At 42.0% G+C, this 21157-nt stretch overlaps 1 protein-coding gene across 6 annotated transcripts in view; it reads right to left on the bottom strand.

Moving 5' to 3' along the window:
- Positions 1-20866, bottom strand: part of pou6f1 (POU class 6 homeobox 1) — a 138395-nt gene extending 117529 nt beyond the window's left edge. For all 6 annotated transcript variants that reach the window (XM_087985592.1, XM_087985593.1, XM_087985594.1 and 3 more), the window contains exon 1: positions 20361-20866. The gene's annotated coding sequence lies outside the window, so the exon portion shown is untranslated. The remainder of the gene's footprint in view (positions 1-20360) is intronic.
- Between the last annotated feature and the right edge of the window lie 291 nt (positions 20867-21157).

Raw genomic sequence — 21157 nt, 5'->3', positions numbered from 1 at the left:
ACCTATCTGCTCCACCTTCCTCTCTGACCTATCACTTTCACCCCCACATTCATCTACCTATCATATTCCCACCATTTATCCCTCAGCTCCCCAGGCCCACAAGCCTCATTCCTGATGAAGGGTTTATGCCTGAAACGTCGATTCTCCTGCCCCTTGGATGCTGCCTGACCTGCTGTGCTTTTCCAGCACCACACTCTCGACAATCCGGAACGGTCAATAAATGCTGGCCAGTCAGTGACGTCCACATCCCATGAGTAAATTTAAAAAAAGCAATACTACCATTGAACTTCACCTGCTGTGGCTAGATTTAATCAACGATTTTCCAGCATGTATTGAACCTCAACCAGCATCGAGTTTTTTCTCTGGGCTCAATAAGGATTAGGTTTTATTCATCTGACTCTTCTACACCCGTAAAATGTCGAGATAATGTAGTACATCCAGATGCATATCTATCGATGATGTTATGCTTCTTAAATTGCCTTACAAGATATTCCCATTGTCCTTGCTCTAAATGTGACAACCACAGTGTCTCTGATCCAGTATTTCCATATTTGGGCAGTCAGATTGTCAGAGGATCGCTCTGAGAACTATTTAGCTCACCTTCTACCTTAGTCTTATTGTTTCCAACATCCTCCAGAGTTCAATGAAAGTCAAAATGTTAGTCAATAAGATAAGTGAGAGTATATCCCGTTTTATTGTACAAAAATCCAATTAGAGTGTGACTTGTTGCCTGGACCAGTGGTGGTCAGGGTTGTAAAGGAATTATCCATGGAATGAATTGATTTATTCCTGAGGAATGATTTGGCAGGAGTAAAAGTTATACATTTACCCATAATTGTGAAAAGTCAGAGCGAGGCTAAGGAGACAGAAAAGTTGCAAGAATAGGTTTGAGGTATTCTTTCTATCATGTGTACTGACCAAGGCAATTGCTAAACAAAGTCTATCACCAGAGGTTACCCTAATACCACAAGCTTATGTTAGGGTAGCCAAAACTCTGGATAATTCAAAAGAAGTGTTTGGCATGTCTTTATTAATGCTCAGGAGGCAGATTCTGAGTTAAGCTAGTTAACAGACACAGCTCATACTGAAGTTGAAGCTCAAGGAGTTCCAGACCATTATTAAATTAGAAATGGAGTTCTCATGAGGAAATGGAGACAGGCTCACAGACCTGCAGACAAAAAAATGGATGGTTGTTCATCAAATAGTGGTAGCCTCCAGATATTTCTCCTAAATCTAAATGCTGTCTGCCTCGTTAGCTTCAGAAGGCCATTCTGCTCCCAATTTACTTGCTAATTCAATTAAGCTAGCTTTTGTAATTTTATTTTTAAATCTGTGAGGGACAACTCTGCCACCTGCAGGAAGTTTTTCACAGTTTCCAGTGTCATTATATTTTATTGTCCACTGTTTAATTCATGGTTGGCCTTCTAAGGCTCCCAGAAATACATGACATAGATTCTAACGTGTGCAGAAGTGATTGATATGTTCACATCTCAGGTTAACAATATGGACATGTAAGAATTTTCTGTGATGTTTACTGTATCCAAGATTTAAAACAATCATGTTTAAAATAATGTATTCATGGATAATGACAGTGCAACAAGTGGACATGTATATGATGAATATACTTGGTCATGGCCCAGATTTTGTGCTCATAGGGGAAATAACTTGAGCTCAAAGGAAGTTATTCACAAATGTCCATCATCTCCGTGACATAGACTTTTTCCTTTCCCAATGTTACTTTAGCTCTGATCTATGTTCTAGAGGATCTCTGGTGTCCAGCAATAGTCTTTCATCAAGCAAGCTAAGCAGTTAATCAGCATGAAGAGTGATTACAGTTAAAGAAATTGTTCCAATTCTTAACCATTTTAGAGACAGTGGAATAATAATTTGGATCAATGTATGACAGTCCAGTACAAGTTGACAAATGTTTCCAAAAATAAAAAAAAATTAAAATAAAATAGAACATTTTTGTATTAATGAGAAATTTGGTACTTCACTAATGTAAAGCTTTTTTTTCCCAGGGTCAGCCAGATTGTTCACAAGTAATGATGATCTTACTGCATCATTAAATATAGTTTTACCTCATTTCTTAATTACACAATTCTTAATCCTATATTACTTATTAATACCACAACAAAATTTCCATAGTCTATTTCAACATAATCCCACAACAGTCCCCAATGCCTTGTCACAACACACTTGGAAAAGAGCGCTGATTCTTGAGCCTCATTACTCCTGGGGTGGTCACAAAAGTTAATGATTTAATCAAAGTACTCAAAGTCTTTACCTGTCTCAGGTGAACAGTAAACACTGACCAGGTTCCTGTACTTAACAATAAACTGTTTATTACAAAGACATCAATTCTAACCACAGGCAAACAAACATATGAATTATCATCCTACTCTAATAGTTGAATGTCTAACCTCATTCTTAAACCTCTAAACATACATACATACATACAGACAGACAGAGAAACAAACACACATGGATATTATGGGTGGAGAAAATGATACTGGGGAGACACCATTCAATAGTACCAGGACCTCCTATTCTTCGATTCTCTTATTTCCAAATTATTTCAATTCTTTGCCGAAGACACAGGGCATTTGGCACACTAATTGCAAAGTTATTCAATCACTGGTTAGTGGCAACAGTTTACAGCAAATGCTGGGAAAGAATACCTAGCTGTCTTCTAGTCTTTGGCAAGAGAGTGAGAGAGTTGGACCTTGTCTTTCTTGCTGTCTGGAAGCTCTGCCCCTGTACTGTAAACAAAGCAGCTGTTCACCTGCCCGATCAGGGAATTGTCACCATTCTTATAACTTCTGGCATCTACAACTAGTCCCGATGATACAAACCAAATCAGCAGTCCATCACTCAGTGAAGTATAATCTGCACACCCACCCCTTCCGCACCCCCAGTGCCATGTCATCTTAGATATCCTCTTCACTGCTGAGACAAAGCAACAGTGTAAACACAACTCACAATGAGTTCAAGTAACTTGTCTTTAATAGTGCTACTTATTCAACAAGTTGAAACTTTATTGCTGGAACAGCACAGCAGGTCAGGCAGCATCCAGGGAACAGGAGATTCGACGTTTCGGGCACAGGCCCTTCTTCAGGAATGAGCAGAGAGTGTTCAGCAGGAGAAGATAAAAGGTAGGGAGGAGGGACTTGGAGGAGGGGCGTTGGAAATGTGATAGGTGGAAAGAGGTCAAGGTGAGGGTGATAGGTCGGAGTAGGATGGAGGCGGAGAGGTCAAGAAGAAGACTGCAGGTCAGGAAGGCGGTGCCGGGCTGGAGGGATCCGGCTGAGACAAGGTGGGGGGAGGGGGGATGAAGAAACTGGTGAAGTCCAAGTTCATCCCCTGCGGTTGGAGGGTTCCCAGTCGGAAGATAAGACGCTCCTCCTCCGACCGTCGGGTTGTTGTGGTTTGGCGGTGGATGAGTCCAATGACCTGCATATCCTCGGTGGAGTGGGAGGGGGAGTTGAAATGCTGTGCTACAGGTTGGTTGGGTTGGTTCGTCCGGGTGGCCCAGAGGTGCTCTCTGAATCGCTCCGCAAGTAGGCGGCCTGTCTCCCCAATATAGAGGAGGCCACACCGGCTGCAGCGGATGCAGTAGATGATGTGGGTGGAGGTGCAGGTGAATCTGTGGCGGATATGGAAGTTTCCTTTGGGGCCTTGGAGAGAAGTGAGGGGGGAGGTGTGGGCACAAGTGTTGCACCTCCTGCGGTTGCAAGGGAAGGTGCCGGGAGTGGAGGTTGGGTCGGTGGGGGGTGTGGATCTGACAAGGGAGTCGCGGAGGGAGTGGTCTCTACGGAAAGCTGATAGGGGAGGGGAGGGAAATATATCCTTGGTGCTGGGGTCTGTTTGGAGGTGGCGGAAGTGACGTCGGATGATGCGCTGCACATGGAGATTGGTGGGGTGGTAGGCGAGGACCAGTGGGGTTCTGTCCTGGTGGCGGTTGGAGGGGCGGGGCTCAAGGGCGGAGGAGCGGGAAGTGGAGGAGATGCGGTGGAGGGCACCGTCGACCACGTCGGGGGGGAAATTGCGGTCCTTGAAGAAGGAGGCCATCTGTGTTGTACGTATTTTGAACTGGTCCTCCTGGGAGCAGATGCGGCGGAGACGAAGGAATTGGGAGAATGGGATGGCGTTTTTACAGGGGGCAGGATGGGAGGAGGTGTAGTCCAGGTAGCTGTGGGAGTCGGTTGGTTTGTAGTAGATGTCCGTGTTGATTCGGTCGCCTGAGATAGAAACAGAAAGGTCTAGGAAGGGGAGGGAGGAGTCCGAGACTGTCCAGGTGAATTTGAGGTTGGGGTGGAAGGTGTTAGTGGACTACACCTCCTCCCATCCTGCCCCCTGTAAAAACGCCATCCCATTCTCCCAATTCCTTCCACGCTGGTCTGCTGACTCGAGGTTAGAATGCTATCACTGACCATTATTAACAACATTTCAACAAAGCTTTCAACAGTGAAAGCTTTATAAGTCATCACTTATGGCATCATCTCAGGTACAAAGTACCTAGGTCAAGATTCTTCAGTACATGTTTATTGAATCATTTATTGTAATGTGTATCCAATATAAAAATACAGTGAAAAGCGTGCACCATTGCCACGCTTAGGCGCCTTCACAATAAATTAAAATAAAAGTAAAGAAAGTTCTGAGGAAAAACAAGTTTGAAAAGTAAATAAATAAAATGTCCAGCAAAACAGATCATAGGAATAAATTAGAAAATAGAAAATAGGGCAACAAGAGGGGAAATACTCAAAAGGCCAGAGTCGAGGAATGAGCTGAGTTTGAAAAGTGGTACAAACGATTGGTAGGGGCAAGGCCAAGAAACAATTTCGACACAGAGATGAACATATTAAATTGGAACCACTGGTGGAATATTGAGAAACGGTGCAGCGGGGATGGAAACCAGATTTCAGAGATTCAAATTTAGGTTGAATTTTGTGGTGTACTTAGTCTTAATTTAGTCTTCTTATAAATATTTGACATGAATGGTGGATCCCAGTGCAAAACATCAAATGTTCCTGTGTGAGAAAAAAAATCATTTGATACTCTTAACCAATACAGATTAGATACTGGGATTTCAGGTTCAATATTACTGACATACTTAGCTGAATTTAGCAACTCATCTATTTTAGACCAAGAACACAGCAATATGAAGTAGCCATCGTCCCATCACACTCACATTAGAGAGAGGCGATTGCTGGTGGTTTTACCAGAGGGTCATCATGCCTCAGGGTGAGTTGAGAAGGTGGGACCTTCATGGTGACCTCAGCTGGTACAGGAATTGAACTCATACTGTTGGCATTATTCTGCATCACAAACCAGCCAACTGAGCTAACCAGCCCCACAGCAGTGAACAAGATCAGAAAACAACTTCATTTCAGCTAATCTGAATAGTTCAGAGGTTTTTTAAAAATAAATTTCTTCACAAAATGTGAGCTTCGTTCACAAAGCCAACATCTGTCTTCTATCCCAGTTGGGGGTGGTGGTGGTGAGGAGCTGCTTCTTGAACTGCTTCAGTCCATGTGGCATAGGTCCACTCACAACGCTGTTAGGGAAAGAATACTAGGACCTACTGACATTGAAGGAATGATGACATATTTCCAAGTCAGGATGGTGTGTGACTGGAGGGGAACTTGTAGGTGGTGCTCCCTGTATCTGTTCCCCTTGCCCTTCTAGGCCGTAAAGGCTGCAAGATTGGATGGTGCTGTTGCAAAAGCTTTGGGGAATTTGTGTAGTGAATCTTGCAAACGGTTTACAACCACAGGACACCCAAGTGCTTTATGTAGTACTTTTGAAGTTATTTACTGTTCTAATGCAGAAAATGCAGCAACCCCTTGCACACAGCAAGACTATACAAACAGCAATGTGACAATGACCAGTTTTTGCAACGCCAACTGAGAGTTAAAGATTAGCCAGCAAATAAGGTAACATATACTTAGGTCTTAAAAGTCTAAAAGTTCATAGTCTCATTTACTTTGCCTGAGATTAACTCTTGAAATGTTGCAGGCCTGTATTTCCTTTTTGGTGCACTGAAGAAACAGAGCCTGAAGGTTGATGGAGACAGATGCACGTGGTTTATTGCTACAGTAGCAGATTTCTCTTGCTTCACTCCAGTCAAGGAGGAGTTAAACCCCAAAGCAAAATCTTGGCTTGGTTTTTCAAATAAGTAGGCAAAGGCTAGCCTGCGTTCTCTGCCTATTGATGATCTCAAGCGAGGTCCTGTTCCTTTGCTGATCTCAGCCTGTTCTTTCTGCCTAGAAAATTTCTCTCATCGGAAACCTGATTTCTATCGGATGGCCACCGTACCTGTATCTCATTGTCCTTTCAAATGATTTCTGACAACTTAGGCCTTGGACACACAATAGTCTTTGAGTTGCAATCATTCAGAAATCTTTGTAATGGAAAGAATTTGATCACATGCATTCTTTGAAATTCCACTCTAAAACTCAAAGTCTCTATAAGTCTGCGGTGTGAACTAATTTCTAACATTATTTCAATAAGGTAGCTACTGAAAAGGTTTGTTGTACTTTGATAAAATCTCATGAATCAGTTTGAAAGCTGGTTTGCATTTTACTATCTTGTCCAGACTGGAAGACCAGTTCTCGGGCCTTCTGTAGTTCTACATATATTGACAGAAAAGGGTTATCTGATTTCTCAACTGCATTTTGTTTTAAAAGCAAGGTGTCCATTGCTGTAAAGAAAATGAGAAAGGATCAAATTTCAAATTTATGTTCCACATGTCCAGATTATTGAAGTATGACAACGGAGTCCAACAATCTCAGACTGTAACCTCTGCTCCCCCATTTTGCTTCATTTTCTTTGCATGCAGCCTTGACCTTGATTTTCTCGCTTATGCTTTCAGACAGCAAACTGTTCATTGCCTTCCATTGACACCCCCTCTGGGCACATCTTCTGTTTCTTTACCTGTCCCATTACTACCTTCTCTGGCTATGGTGAAGTTGTACAAAATGCTGGCGAGGCAACTTTTGGAGTGCTGTATACAGTTCTAGTCCTGCTATAGGAAGGATATTATTGAATTGGGGAGGGTTCAGAAAAGATTCGCCAGGACTAGAAGGTTTGCATTATAAAGGACAAGCTGGCTAGGCTGGGACTTTTGTCACTAGAGCATGGGAGGTTGAGGGGTGACCTCAGAGGTTTATAAAATCATGAGCAGCATAGATAAGGTGAATAGCAAAGGTCTTTTCCCTAGGGTGGGACAGTTCAAAACTAGGGGGTATACTTTTAAGGTGAGAGGGGAAAGATTTAAAAGGGACCTGAGGGACAACTTTTTCACACAGAGGGCGGTCATAGGTGCAATAAACTGCCAGAGAAAGTGGTAGATGCAGGTACAGTTACAACATTTAAAAGACATTTAAACAGGTACATGAATATGAAAAGTTTAAAGGGGTATGGGCCATATTTGAGGAGAAAGTGAGGTCTGCAGATGCTGGAGATCAGAGATGGAAATGTGTTGCTGGAAAAGCGCAGCAGGTCAGGCAGCATCTAGGGAACAGGAGAATCGACGTTTCGGGGGACTAGTTTAGTTTGGTAAACTTGGTTGGCAGAGATGAGTTGGACCGAAAGGCCTGTTTCCATGCTGTATGACTCTATGACTAACCTTTTTATCATGTAATGTTTCCCATCTTCCACCCTCTCACAATCTTTTGCTTTATTCTTTTTTGACTCTCCCCGTTCATTTCTAACTATTCCCAGTTCTGATGAAAGGTGATAATGTGAAACATGAACTCCACTTTTTCTCTCCAAAGAGGCTGCCTGATCTGTTGCGTATTTCTAGCATTTCAGCTGATAATAATTGAGCCGAAGATATTACCCTGAGGAGCTGTCAAAATATTTACCCTAAGAAACTCAGGCCTCTTGAGGTGCAGGGGTAGTGTGCTTACCTCTAAGCCAGGGAACCAGGGTTCAAGTCCTACCAAGTGTGTAATGACATCTCTCAACAGGCTGATCAAGAAAATATCTACGCTTGTGGAAGGCATGATTGGATCGTCAGTTAAACACATCTGAGATTAAATTTAGGGTTAGAATAGAGTCACTACAATAGAGAAACAGGCTATTGAGCCATTGAGACTGCATAGAAGGATTCTTGTAGCACAGCCCCTACCCCTGGAGCAGGAGACCTAGGTTCAAGTCCCATTTACTCCAGAGGTGTAAAATAATATTACTGATTAGAATCATAGAAACCTTCCAGTACGGAAAGGGGCCATTTGGCTCATTGAGTCTGCACAGACCCTCTGAACATCATCCTACCCAGACCCCTACCTGATCCCTGTAACCTTGCATTTCCCATGGCTAATCCAACCAACCTGGACACTAGCATGGTCAATCCTCCTAATCTATACATCTCAGGACTGGGCGAAGAAAACAGAGTACCTGGCAAGAACCCACACAGACACAGGAAGAACATGCAAATTTCAGGCTGGCAGACAGACTAAGGCTGGAATTGAACCTGGGTCCCTCGTACTGTGAGGCAGCAGTGCTAGCCACTGTGCCACCCTTATAAGCTGATAATAACAAGTTGACTACAAATATTAAATGCTGTTGGAGAGAGGGATCTAGATTCTTGGAACATTGGAACCAGTTCTGGGGTGGAGGAATCTGTACAGGCAAATGGATTACACCTGAACAGGACAGGGTGCAGTGTCCTTGTAGGTCAGCTTCCTATTGAGGAGGGCTTAGACTAAATAGGAATGGGAAAGGGGATCACGATATAATATTGAAAAAGGAAAGTAAAGCACATAAAATGTCTCGGAATAGACAGACAATACTAGGAGTAAGAAGTCATAAGTTATTAGGTAGGAAGTGCAAAAACTAAATCCTGTTTACAGTTCATATGAAGTAGAAAACTGGTGCATAGGCAGATGTTAGGTGGACAATGCAATGGAGAATCAGGCTGAATATAGAAAGTTTACAGGGGAAGTGAAAAAAATGACAGAGGCAAAGAGACATTCTAAGAAGGGACTGGTAGGAAATAGAAAAGGGAATTCAAAAGATCTTTGCTAACCATGTAAAGAACAAAATGTAGTAAAAAGAGTGGTACAGTCAATCAGGGATCAAAATGGGATCTACTCATGGAGGCAGAAGGTATGGCTGAGGTATTAAATGAATACTTTGTATTTGTCTTTACCATGGAAAAAAGATGCTGCCAAAGTCTTAATGGAAAAGAAGGTAGATGAGACATTTGATGATCCAAGAATTAATGAAGCGGCTGCTATTAGAAAGAAATTTAATTGAGTTAAAGTTTGTAAGACACTGGATCGGATGTCTCCAAAGGTATGGAGGGAGGTCTTAGAGTTAGTGATGGTACAGAAGGCAGTCATTCGACCTATCAAGTCTAGACTGGTTCTCAGTGAAGCAAGGTAGTCAGTCCCATTGCCACAAGAAGCCCAGTAACCACTAGCCAATCAGTTTAACTTGTGGTGAGAAAGCCTTTAGAGGTGATTATTTGGGATAAAATTAACAGTCATTTGAACAAATGTGAAGTAACTCCAGAAAGTCAGCATAGATTTGTACAAAGCAAATCATGTTTAAATAAATTGATTGAGTTTATGATGAGGGTTGTTGTGGGTAACATAGTTGATGTGCTGTACATAGACTTGCAAATCTTGTTTGGTAAAATGTCACATAAGAAGCTTGTTGGTAAAGTTGAAGCCTGTGAAAAAGGACAGTTGCATATGAAGTTGGCTGAGTGACAGGAAGCAGAAATCTAATAATGAACAATTGTTTGCGATTTTGAGATGATTTGTAGCTCAGGTTGAGGTTCAGGTTGTAAGTTTGCTTGCTGAGCTGGCAGATTTGTTTTCAGATGTTTCATCACCACACTGGGTAACATCCTCAGTGAGCCATGGTCAGAACACTAGCACTTCACCGGAGGCTCACTGATGATGTTACCTAGCAATGGTGACGAAACGTCTGAAAACAAACCTGCCAGCTCAGCAAGCAAAATTACAAACTGAACAACTGTTTATCCAATTGAAGTGCGGTTCTCCAAAAACTAGGGAAGTTGACGCTGCTTTTCTTGATACAACATTAATGACGTACATTTTGGTACAAAAGGGACAATTTAAATATTTGCAGGTAACAAAAAACTTAAAAATCATTGTGAATTGTGAGGAGGATACTGCTAGCCTTCAATAGAACATAGATAGGTTGGTGGAACAAGTAGACATGCTGCAAATAAAACTTTATGCAGGGAAATGTGGAGTTCTTTGTTGGAAAGAACAAGGGGATGCAATTAAAAACTGAAGGATACAATTCAACTGCTGTATTCTGTCTAGTTCTGGGCAATACATTTAGTAAGGATGCAAAGGCTTTAGAGATAATGCAGAAAGAGCTTACAATAATGATTCTGGGGATGAGGAACTTCAGTTAAGTCAATAAACTGTGTAGCTGGGGCTGGTCTCTTTGGAGAAGAGAAGATTGAGAGGACATTTGACAGAGAGGTTTATAATCAGTAAGTTTTCACAGATTAGACAGGGAAACACTGTTCCCATGGGTAGAAGGGGGTGAGAACTAGAGCACACCAATTCAGAGTGATTGGCGACACGAAGGAAAACTGTTGCAAGCATACAAACAAGGCACAAGAAGTTTCCTCTTGTGGGAGAATCTAGAACTAGTCACTCCACTCTTAGAACTTGCTCCACTATTCAATATGTTTGTGGCTGATCTCTCTTTAACCTCTACATTCCTGCATATTCCTCAATAATCTTTCGTCCTCTTGGTAGTCAGTAATCCATCTGCCTCTGCTTTAAAAATATTTAAAGATTTTGCATCCACTGTCTTTTGAGAAAGGGAATTCCAAAGACTCTTAGCTGTCTGTCTACAAGAGAAGAAAAAGTTTCCTCCTCTGTTTTAAATGGAGTTCCCTCTTATTTTTTAACTATGATCCCTAGTTCTAGATTCTCCCACAAGAGGAAACATCTTTCAAAATCCACTTGGTCAAGATATTTTATGCATTGAGTGGTTAGATCTTTAATACACTGCCCGAATGTATAGAGAAGGCAGATTCAATTTTGTCTTTCATAGGAAATTGAACAATAACGTGAAGAAATAAAAATTACAAAGCTGTGGGGCAAGGTAAGAAACAGAGACTAGCAGGACTAGCTGAGTTGCTCTTGTAGACAGCCAACTTTGACACGATGGGCTGAATGGTTTCACTCCGCACTATCATAATTTTATGATTCAATGTCCTGGGATGCACAAGCTCAGAGTACATGGGTTTCTGTAAAGTCTACTGGCTTCATTAACTATCTGGATTTAACAGCACTTTGAGTCTGTCAACAGAACAAAAAGGTGCATGACTGGACAGACCATGGTTGTCTTGGAGGAAAACAGACTAGATCTGGATCTGATCCAGCTTACTGAATGGCATCTGAATCACCAAAACACCTTTAATACATGAAAAGTAGGTAACACAATGCTAGATACTATCAACAGTGTGATGTAGGTGTGGAAGACAGAGATGCAGTCCACTTACAGGTCATCCGACGATCACAGGCAAATAGGTACAGGACTAGGATTCAATTAGACCTGTACCTGTACCTCAACGAACACCATTTACCACCAATCTTTGCTCCATATTCCTTGATACCCTTATCCAAGTCAAAAAAAAATCCAAATTTCAATTGACCAGTGTGCATAGAAAAGTTCCAGATTTCCACTGTCCTTTGCGTGCCAACGTGCTTCTTGATTTCCCTCTTGAACTCCAATGTTATGATTTTGTCCTTTTGCTCTTCATTCCCTTACCAAATGAAGTAGTTTCTATCTAGCCTATCAATTCTTTTTGCTCAGAGAATCAACAACTGATGCTCTCTGCTCTAGCCCAATGACAAGCAAGTCTGCACATTAAATGGTTTCTTTTTTTCTCATGGACTCAGGTTTTGTTGAATATCTCTGTTGACAACATTGACAAAGAACGTAACATAAGAACATAAGGATTAGGAGTAGGAGTAACATTCAGTGGCACTATTCAATAAGATCATGGCTGATCTGCTCCAGCCCTCAACTCCTCTTTCCTGCCAGCTCATCAGAGCCCTCAACTCCACAGTATTTAAAAATCTATCCACCACCTCTTTAATGATCTAGCTCCACAACTCTCTGGGATAGAGAATTCCAGACATTCACTGCCCCTGGGAGGAGGGGTTCCTCTGCATCTCAGTCTGAAATGAATGTGGTGCTGGAAAAGCACAGCCGGACAGGCAGCATCCAAGGAGCAGGAGAGTCAACGTTTGAGCATAAGCTCTTCGTCAGGAATTCCTGTGCTGTCCTGATGAAGTGTTAAGCTCGAAATGTCGACTCTCCTGCTCCTCAGATGCTGCCTGACCAGCTGTGCTTTTCCAGCACCACACTTTTTGACTCTGATCTTCAGCATCTGCATCCTCACTTTCTCCTAGTTTTAAATGAGTGTCTACTTATTCTGTAATTGTGTTGTTTCCCCTCCCCAGTTCAAGATTCTCCCAATAATAGAAACAGCTTCTCAACATCCACCCTGCCAAGCTCCCTCAGAATCTTTCAATGCCACACCACCCACATCTAGTTCTTACGTAAAAGCAAAATACCATGGATGCTGGAAATCTGAAATAAAATCTCAGCAGGCCGAGCAGCAGCTATGAAGAGAGAAACAAAATTATGTTGAGTCCAATGTGACTCTTCTTCTCCAGTTCTTTTATTATGGGAGACAACATAAGCATTACCCCCACAGGCATAATTACCCTGATGGAGGCAAAGCCCACACTACAGTGTCAGATCACAAACCAAGGACATGATTAATATTTATTAAGCATCCTGCAGACCCCTCATGACCGTAGAAGCTGCCTCCACATTTATTTCCATCTGTTATCAATTAAATATTTAGCATCATGTTTGAAGTACCAAGGCACAGACTAATCAGCCTTATCAGTCAAGAAATCACCTCCTCACATTCAAGTCACTAGTCAGCATATTCCAGAGCTCCAGGTCACCATTTATGGCACATCTCTAGTTGCCCTTCAGAAGGTGATGGCAGACATTTCTTTTTGAGACACTGCAGTCTGTGTGGTATCGGTCCACCCACAGCAGTTCTGAAAGGGAGCTAACTGTCTCTGTAAAAGGTTTCCCCCTCATCGCAGTCTGAATTATCATTGCAGTAAATCTTCATATGCATGTTGGAAATGTCAAATGATTACTTAATTACAAGGTTTGTTTATTTCACAACTGATATGCATATTAATCCCATCTTGTTGCAATTTCTCTTGACTTACAAACAAATAGCTATTGGCAGCACGGTGGCTCAGTGGTTAGCATTGCTGCCTTACAATGCCTGGGACCCAGGTTCAATTCCAGCCTCGGCTGACTGCCTGTGTGAAGTTTGCACGTTCTCCCTGTGTCTGCATGGGTTTCCTCCTACAATCCAAAGATGTGCAGGTTAGGTGAATTGGCCATGCTAAATTGCCCATAGTGTTCAGGGATGTGTAGGTTAGGTTCATTAGTCAGGGGAAAATATAGAATAATAGGGTAGAGCTATGGGTTTGGGTGGATTACTTTTTGGAGGGTTGGTGTGGACTTGTCGGGCTGAAGGGCCTGTTTCCACGCTATAGGGATTCTATCTCAAAACCTACATACATTTTTGTAATACTCCAAAAGCAAGACTATTATGTGGATCACTGTTCAAAATGTATTTAAGCCCATGTGTTGATATATCTGTTCTAGAGGGTCACCAATCCATACTTTGTACAACTTTGAAATAAGTTGTAACATTACATTGAGAATGAACTGCATTACAGCCCAATAACGTGGGTAGTTCCCTCCTCCCAACAACCCCTGTTTTCTGATATTACTCCATCTCTTTGGTTGTGATTCACTCTCATGCCAGCAGTTAATCCAATTTCTATCTGCCCTCATTCTTGTGCCAGCATTATTTATGTTATTGCTTGAGTAGATTCATTTTTCTGTTAAAATAGTGGGCAGGATCAGAATGCTGCCTTACCACTTCAAAGCCCACATTTCTCTTCCTATCAGGCAATACAAGACATTAAGCTTGTACATGCAATGTAATGTTCTTTTAAATTGACATATTATTTCACCAGCTCCTTGAAAGTGGAGTCACAAATAGGTAGGATAGTGAAGAAGGTATTCGGCATGCTTTCCTTTATTGGTCAGAGTAATTGGAGTTGGGAGGTCATGTTGCAGCTGTACAGGACATTGGTTAGGCCACTTTTGGAATATTATGTGCAATTCTGGTCTCCTTCCTATCGGAAAGATGTTGTGAAACTTGAAAGGGTTCAGAAAAGATTTACAAGGATGTTGCCTGGGTTGGAGGGTTTGAGCTATCAGGAGAGGTTGAATAGGTGAGGGCTATTTTCCCTGGAGCGTCAGAGGCTGAGGGGTGACCTTATAGAGGTTTGGGAACTGAGGGGAATGGATAGGATAAATAGACAAAGTATTTTCCCTGGGGTGGGGGAGTCCAGAAATAAAGGGCAAGAGGGGAAAGATATAAAAGAGACCTAAGAGGCAACTTTTTCATGCAGAGGGTGTTGCATGTATGGAATGAGCTGCCAGGGGAAGTGGTGAAAGCTGGTACAATTGCAACATTTAAAAGACATTTGGGTGGGTATATGAATAGGAAGGGTTTGGAAGGATATGGGCCAGGTGCAATACATTGGCAATACAATGCTGGCATGATCCCCAGGCAGGTTACTGAGAAAAGGAATGATATAAGGGAGAAGGTTTTGTTTGTATTGCAGTGGCATCAGAGATACAGCTATGTGATGTGACCCCTTTGGATTTTTTTGTCTGCATTGTTTTTAAATGGCTCATAGCCTTACATGTTGTCAATCAGCATTTTATCATGCTGTTGACAACAGTATCAACTTGCCATGGATTGATACTGATCAACAGATCGTACTGGCATTATTTATAAATTTGTAACAACTACTAACTGCATTGCAAAAGATGACAGAGTAAAAGCAGAAAGCAGGGTTCTTTATTTATTTTCTCCAAAGAAATATCAACATCAAAAGAAAACCAATTCTGAAGACTTATTAAATCTTGCAATACAGATGAGAATGTTAAATAACTTCTGTGGGAAGTCCTTGCCAAAACCTTCACTGACCCCTTCAAAAAGTATTTATTAGCTCTTGTTACAGCGAGAAACAGTTTTCACCCTGGCTACCAGTAACAGTTCACAGAAATTGCTTTTAATCCACAGCTCCAGCTTTAGATGGTTTTCTCAACTATCTATATACAGTTTGAGTATGGTTCCATCCAAATGACTGCAGCTTCCCTTTGAACTCAAAGGCATTTGGATGAGAATTCAGAAGGCATGGTCAGTAAGTTTGCGATGACACCAAAATTGGTAGCATAGTAGACAATGAAGAAAGTTTTCTAAAATTACAAAGAGATCTTGATCAAATAGGTCAATTTGCTGAAAAATTGCAGATAGAGTTCAATCTAGATAAATGCAAGTATTATATTGCATTTTGATACAACAAACAAGGGTAGGACTTATAGTATTAAAGAAACGGCCTTGGGTAGTCATAGAGCTGTGCAGGACGGAAACATACCCTTCGGTCCAAGCTGTCCATGCCGACCAGATATTCCAACCCAATCTAGTCCCACCTGCCAGCACCCAGCCCATATCTCTCCAAATCCTTCCTATTCATATAGCCATTCAGATGCCTTTTAAATGTTGCAATTGTACCAGCCTCCACCACTTCCTCTGGCACCTCATTCCATACACACACCACCCTCTGCGTGAAAAGGTTGCCCCTTAGGTCTCTTTTATATCTTTCCCCTCTCACCCTAAACCTATGCCCTCTAGTTCTGGACTCCCCCACCCCAGGGAAAAGACTTTGTCTATTTATCCTATCCACGCCCCTCATGATTTTATAAACCTTAGCCTCCAACGCTCCAGGGAAAACAGCCCCAGCCTATTCAACCTCTCCCAATAGCTCAAATCCTCCAACCCTGGCAATATTCTTGTAAATCTTTTCTGAACCCTTTCAAGTTTCACAACATCCTTCCGATAGGAAGGAGAGCAGACTTGCACACAATATTCCAACACAGTGGCCTAACCAATGTCCTGTACAACCGCAACATGACTTCCCAACTCCTGTACTCAATACTCTGACCAATAAAGGAAAGCATACCAAACGCCTTCTTCACTATCCTATCTACCTGCGACTCCACTTTCAAGGAGCTATGAAACTGCACTCCAAGGTCTCTTTGTTCAGCAACACTCCCCAGGACCCCACGACCAAGTGCACAAGTCCTGCTAAGATTTGCTTTCCCAAAATGCAGCACCTCACATTTATCTAAATTAAACTCCATCTGCCACTTCTCAGCCTATTGGCCCATCTGATCAAGATTCCATTGTAATGTGAGGTAACCTTTTTCGCTGTCCACTATACCTCCAATTTTGGTGTCATCTGCAAACTTACTAACTATACCTCTTATGCTCACATCCAAATCATTTACATAAATGATGAAAAGTAGTGGACCCAGCACCGATCCTTGTGGCACTCCACTAGTCACAGGCCTCCAGTCTGAAAAGCAACCCTCCATCACCACCCTCTATCTTCTACCTTTGAGCCAGTTCTGTATCCAAATGGCTAGTTCTCCCTGTATTCCACAAGATCTAACCTTGCTCACCAGTATCCCATGGGGAACCCTGTCGAATGCCTTACTGAAGTCCATATAGATCACATCTACCACTCTGCCCCTCATCAATCCTCTTTGTTACTTCTTAAAAAAACTCAATCAAGTTTGTGAGACATGATTTCCCATGCACAAAGCCATGCTGACTATCCCTAATCAGTTCTTGCCTTTCTAAATACATGTACATCCTGTCCCTCAGAATTCCCTCCAACAACTTGCCCACCACCGACGTCAGGCTCACCGGACTATAGTTCCCTGGCTTGTCCTTACCACCTTTCTTAAATACTGGCACTACGTTTGCCAACCTCCAGTCTTCCGGTACCTCACCTGTGACTATCGATGATACAAATATATCAGCAAGAGGCCCAGCAATCACTTCCCAGCATCCCACAGAGCTCTAGGGTATACCTGTTCAGGTCCTGGGGATTTATCCACTTTTATGCGTTTCAAGACATCCAGCACCTCCTCCTCTGTAATCTGGACATTTTGCAAGATGTCACCATCTATTTCCCTCATTCTATATTTTCCATGTCCTTTTCCATGTACATACTGATGCAAAATACTCATTTAGTATCCCGCCCATCTCCTGCAGCTCCATACAAAGGCCGCTTGCTGACCTTTGAGAGGCCCTATTCTCCCCCTAGTTACCCTTTTGTCCTTATAGTATTTGTAAAATCCCTTTGGATTCTCCTTAACTCTATTTGCCAAAACTATCTCATGTCCCCTTTTTTCCCTCCTGATTTCCCTCTTAAGTATACTTCTGCTGCCTTTATACTGTAAGGATTCACTCGATCTATCCTGTCTATACCTGACATATGCTTCCTTCTTTTTCTTAACCAAACCCTCAATTTCTTTAGACATCCAGCATTCCCCATACCTACCAGCCTTTCCTTTCACCCTAACAGGAATATACTGTCTCTGGATTCTCGTTATCTAATTTCTGAATGCTTCCCATTTTCCAGCCGTCCTGTCCGTCCCTGAGCCATGTTTCTGTAATTGTTGTGATACCCCAGTCCCATGTTCCTAACCATGTCCTGAGTTCATCTGTCTTTCCTGTTAGGCCTCTTGCATTGAAATAAATGCAATTTAGTTTATCAGTCCTACCTTGTTTTCTGTTCTCAACTGTACCGGTCTCAGATTGATCTCTTTCCTCACTATCTCCCTGGGTCCCAACCCAATCTTACTAGTTTAAATCCTCCCGAGCAGCTCTAGCAAATCTCCCTGCCATCATATTAGTCCCCTTCCAATTTATATGCAATCCGTCCTTCTTGTACACTTCTACCCCTAAAGAAATTCCAATGATCCAAAACATTTGAATCCTTTTTCCATACACCAGCTCCTCAGCCAAGCATTCACCTGCTCTATCCTCCTATTCCTGCCCTCACTAGCTCGTAGCACCAGGAGTAATCCAGATATTACTCTCGAGGATCTTCTTAAATTCCTGCCTAGCTCTCTGTAAGCTCCCTTCAGAATTTCAACCTTTTCCCTTCCTATGTCGTTGGTACCGATGTGTAAAATGACCTCCTGCTGGCCCCTCTCCCTCTTGAGACTTGTAGAACAGAAACACCTGGTGGTGCAGGTAAATAATTCTTTGAAGTTTGCGTCACATATAGATAGGGTGGTTAAAAAAGGTTTTTGACAACACTTGCCTTCATTGCTCAGTCTTTTGAGTATAGGAATTAAGATGTCATGCTGATGTTGTATTGGACATTGGTGAGGCCTCTTCTGAAATATGTGTCCAGTTCTGGTCACCCAGTTATAGGAAGGATATTATTAAGCTGAAGAGGGTTCAGAAGAGATTTAGGATGCTGCCAGGAATGCAAGGTTTGAGTTATAAGGAAAGACTGGATAGGCTGAGACTTTTTTCACTGGATCGTAGAAGGTTGAGAGGCGACCTGAAAGAAGTTTACAAAATAATGAGGAGTGTATATAGAGTTAATGGTCGTTGTCTTTTCCCTTGGATGGAGGAATTTCAAAACTAGGGGGCACATTTTTAAGGTGAGATGAGATTTTAAAAAGACATGGGGGCAATACGTTTTTTTTAAACACAGCGGGTGGTTTGCATGTGAAATGAACTTCCAGAGGAAGTTGCAGATGTGAGTGCAATTACAATGTTTAAAAGACATTTGGATAAGTACGTGAACAGAAAATGTTTGGAGGGATATGGGCCAGGAGCAGGCAGGTGGGACTAGTTTAGTTTGGGATTATGGTTGACATGGACTGGTGAGACCAAAGGGTCTGTTTCCGTGCTGTATGACTATGTGATTTGAAGTTTACGTGAAAGATTGCAAACTACATGGCCCTGCTTTCGACAGGACACATTACGACGATTCAAACACCACTGAGTATCCTTATCATATTTAGTTTTATTTTCTCATTTCATTTATAATTTAAACTTCCAAATCATTGTTGTCTACTTAGAAACTAGTGAACTTCCATACTGCATTGATACTAACGTTATATAAATCACTCAAAAACTCTTCAGAAGTAACCAATTAGTTATCTACTACAGTTTTGAAATAACTTATAAAATAATCAGTTACAGTTTGTCTAACGATGTTTTTACATTGTCACTTTACTGGCATGAATTCTCAAAAAACAAAGAAAGTGCATTGTGTCTGACTAATACTACTGTCTCTGGCTAGCACAAAATAAATGACTACTTAGAATGTCTGGACGGGTACTAGGGAGAGACCTCACATCCATTTATTAAGTGCATCATTCAGAGTTATCTTTTCATCACAAAGTTCTCACTGGCAAGGTCCCTAATACTTGGCTGGATTGCATCGGAAAAGGATGTACCCTATTGAATGCAGAGATTTGTTTTTTTCTGTAGTTTCCACCTACAAATCACCCTTCACTAAATTTCCATCCAAATTTCTCTGATAATTGTGCAGGATTTTGTTTTGTTTTGCTTTTAATGGTTCGAAGTGGATTTTCTTTTAAACAGTGCGCAAATTACCCCTATCCACGATCCTTTTTCCCAATTAGCATGAATGCAGCACAGTTCACCACCACAGCATATGGAGGACGTCTTCCTCTAGAAACAGATTTCTCCTCAGACAGTATGTTGAGAACTTTAAAATAAAAAAAAGGGCGCTTCATTCAAGTAAAATTCAAGGGCTCCTGCACTAACTTCCTGCTTCATGTCATGCAATTCAAAACATGAGATAATTCAACTTTTCAATTAGCGGATTGGGACGAAAATATTTTCTCCCTTTTTTTTCCAACACCGAACTTGAGTTTGGCCGTTAGAAGCGTCGCGCATGCGCAGCCTCTCGCTTGCCTGCGCGAGCTTTCGGTTTTCCCGGGGCCTCAGATACATTTTTACCCCCCTCTCTCTCTATGTATTTTTTGAATGTTCGGGAAATAGATGGAGGGGGAAAGAATGATATTTCCCTCCACACCATCGCCGGCAAAAAAAAATTAGGTTTATGGCGCGCACTCCGGCTCTACCGGAAGACGTCAAGCGGCCGATTCGCTTGAGAAGAATCGGCCGCTGCTCTTTGCTGCCATAAATTTATAAATTATGCTAATGGCGGAGAAAAAAATCCAAATGAGGCGACACAACCTCCGTCCTCCTCCCCGCCACTTCTCACCTCTTTCTCGGAGATGTGTGCACACACTCTCACACAGATATAAAAGAAAAAGCTTGCTCCCTCCCTCAACTCCACCCAGGATTACCTGCATCTACTTACCGTTAGTTTTTAATCTTTCAGCTGCAGAAAGTAGCCCGGAAACTGTCCGCTTTTCACCAGCTTGCTTGCCAACAATTCTTTTGAAGCAAGTTACAAGGGGGGAAAAAAAGTCGAGTTTTGTTTTCAATTTAAGACGAACGGCAAGTCTATTGATTAACGGAGGAATATTTGCATCGATTTTTTTTAGAAAAGATGGGCCTTGAGGAATATTTTATTATTTCTTCACAGTTTTCACCATTATCATGGAAACGTTTGGCGGTCCTAAACTCTTAAGGAAATTGTCTTGCCGATGCTTCCTTTGTAATTAAAAAGCCACCAGCTTCGATAAACATTGCTCGTTAAGCACTACGTTATGAACATAATTTATGCAAAGGCGAGTCTGCATACGACAAAAAAATGTTGATGTTGCCTTTCCGATCTGCGAGGACAGATGGCGCTCTTTCCTCCTTAAAGGGACAACGTCTCTGCGAACCACTTCAACTGGGAGCATGTGACACACTTAGAGCAAGCATAGGTAGCCAGGTCTCGGACTGACAAGCTAATGTGAGAACTGTGATTGCGCTTTCAGTTTTGAGATTTATTCTTAATACAGAAACATGCTTAAAATATTCAGCAGGTCCAGGCAGAATCTGTGGGAGGAAAAAAAACAGGCAGCCTACCGTCAGAATTTTGAGATTTGCTTTGATGATTTTTTAAAAACAATCTAAACAATAGTAAACTATATATGGATTCATTATTCATGTTTAGAAGTCCATGGGTGTGGTGGGTGGCACAGTGGTTAGCACTGCTGCCTCACA

The sequence above is a fragment of the Chiloscyllium plagiosum genome, unplaced genomic scaffold (genome assembly GCF_037043375.1).
Source record: "Chiloscyllium plagiosum isolate Xiang-an unplaced genomic scaffold, Cpla_swu_hap1 HiC_scaffold_53X, whole genome shotgun sequence".
In the NCBI taxonomy this organism is placed as follows: Eukaryota; Metazoa; Chordata; class Chondrichthyes; order Orectolobiformes; family Hemiscylliidae; genus Chiloscyllium; species Chiloscyllium plagiosum.
The sequence above is the reverse complement of the archived record's forward strand: the minus strand, read 5'-3'. Positions and strand labels throughout refer to the sequence as shown.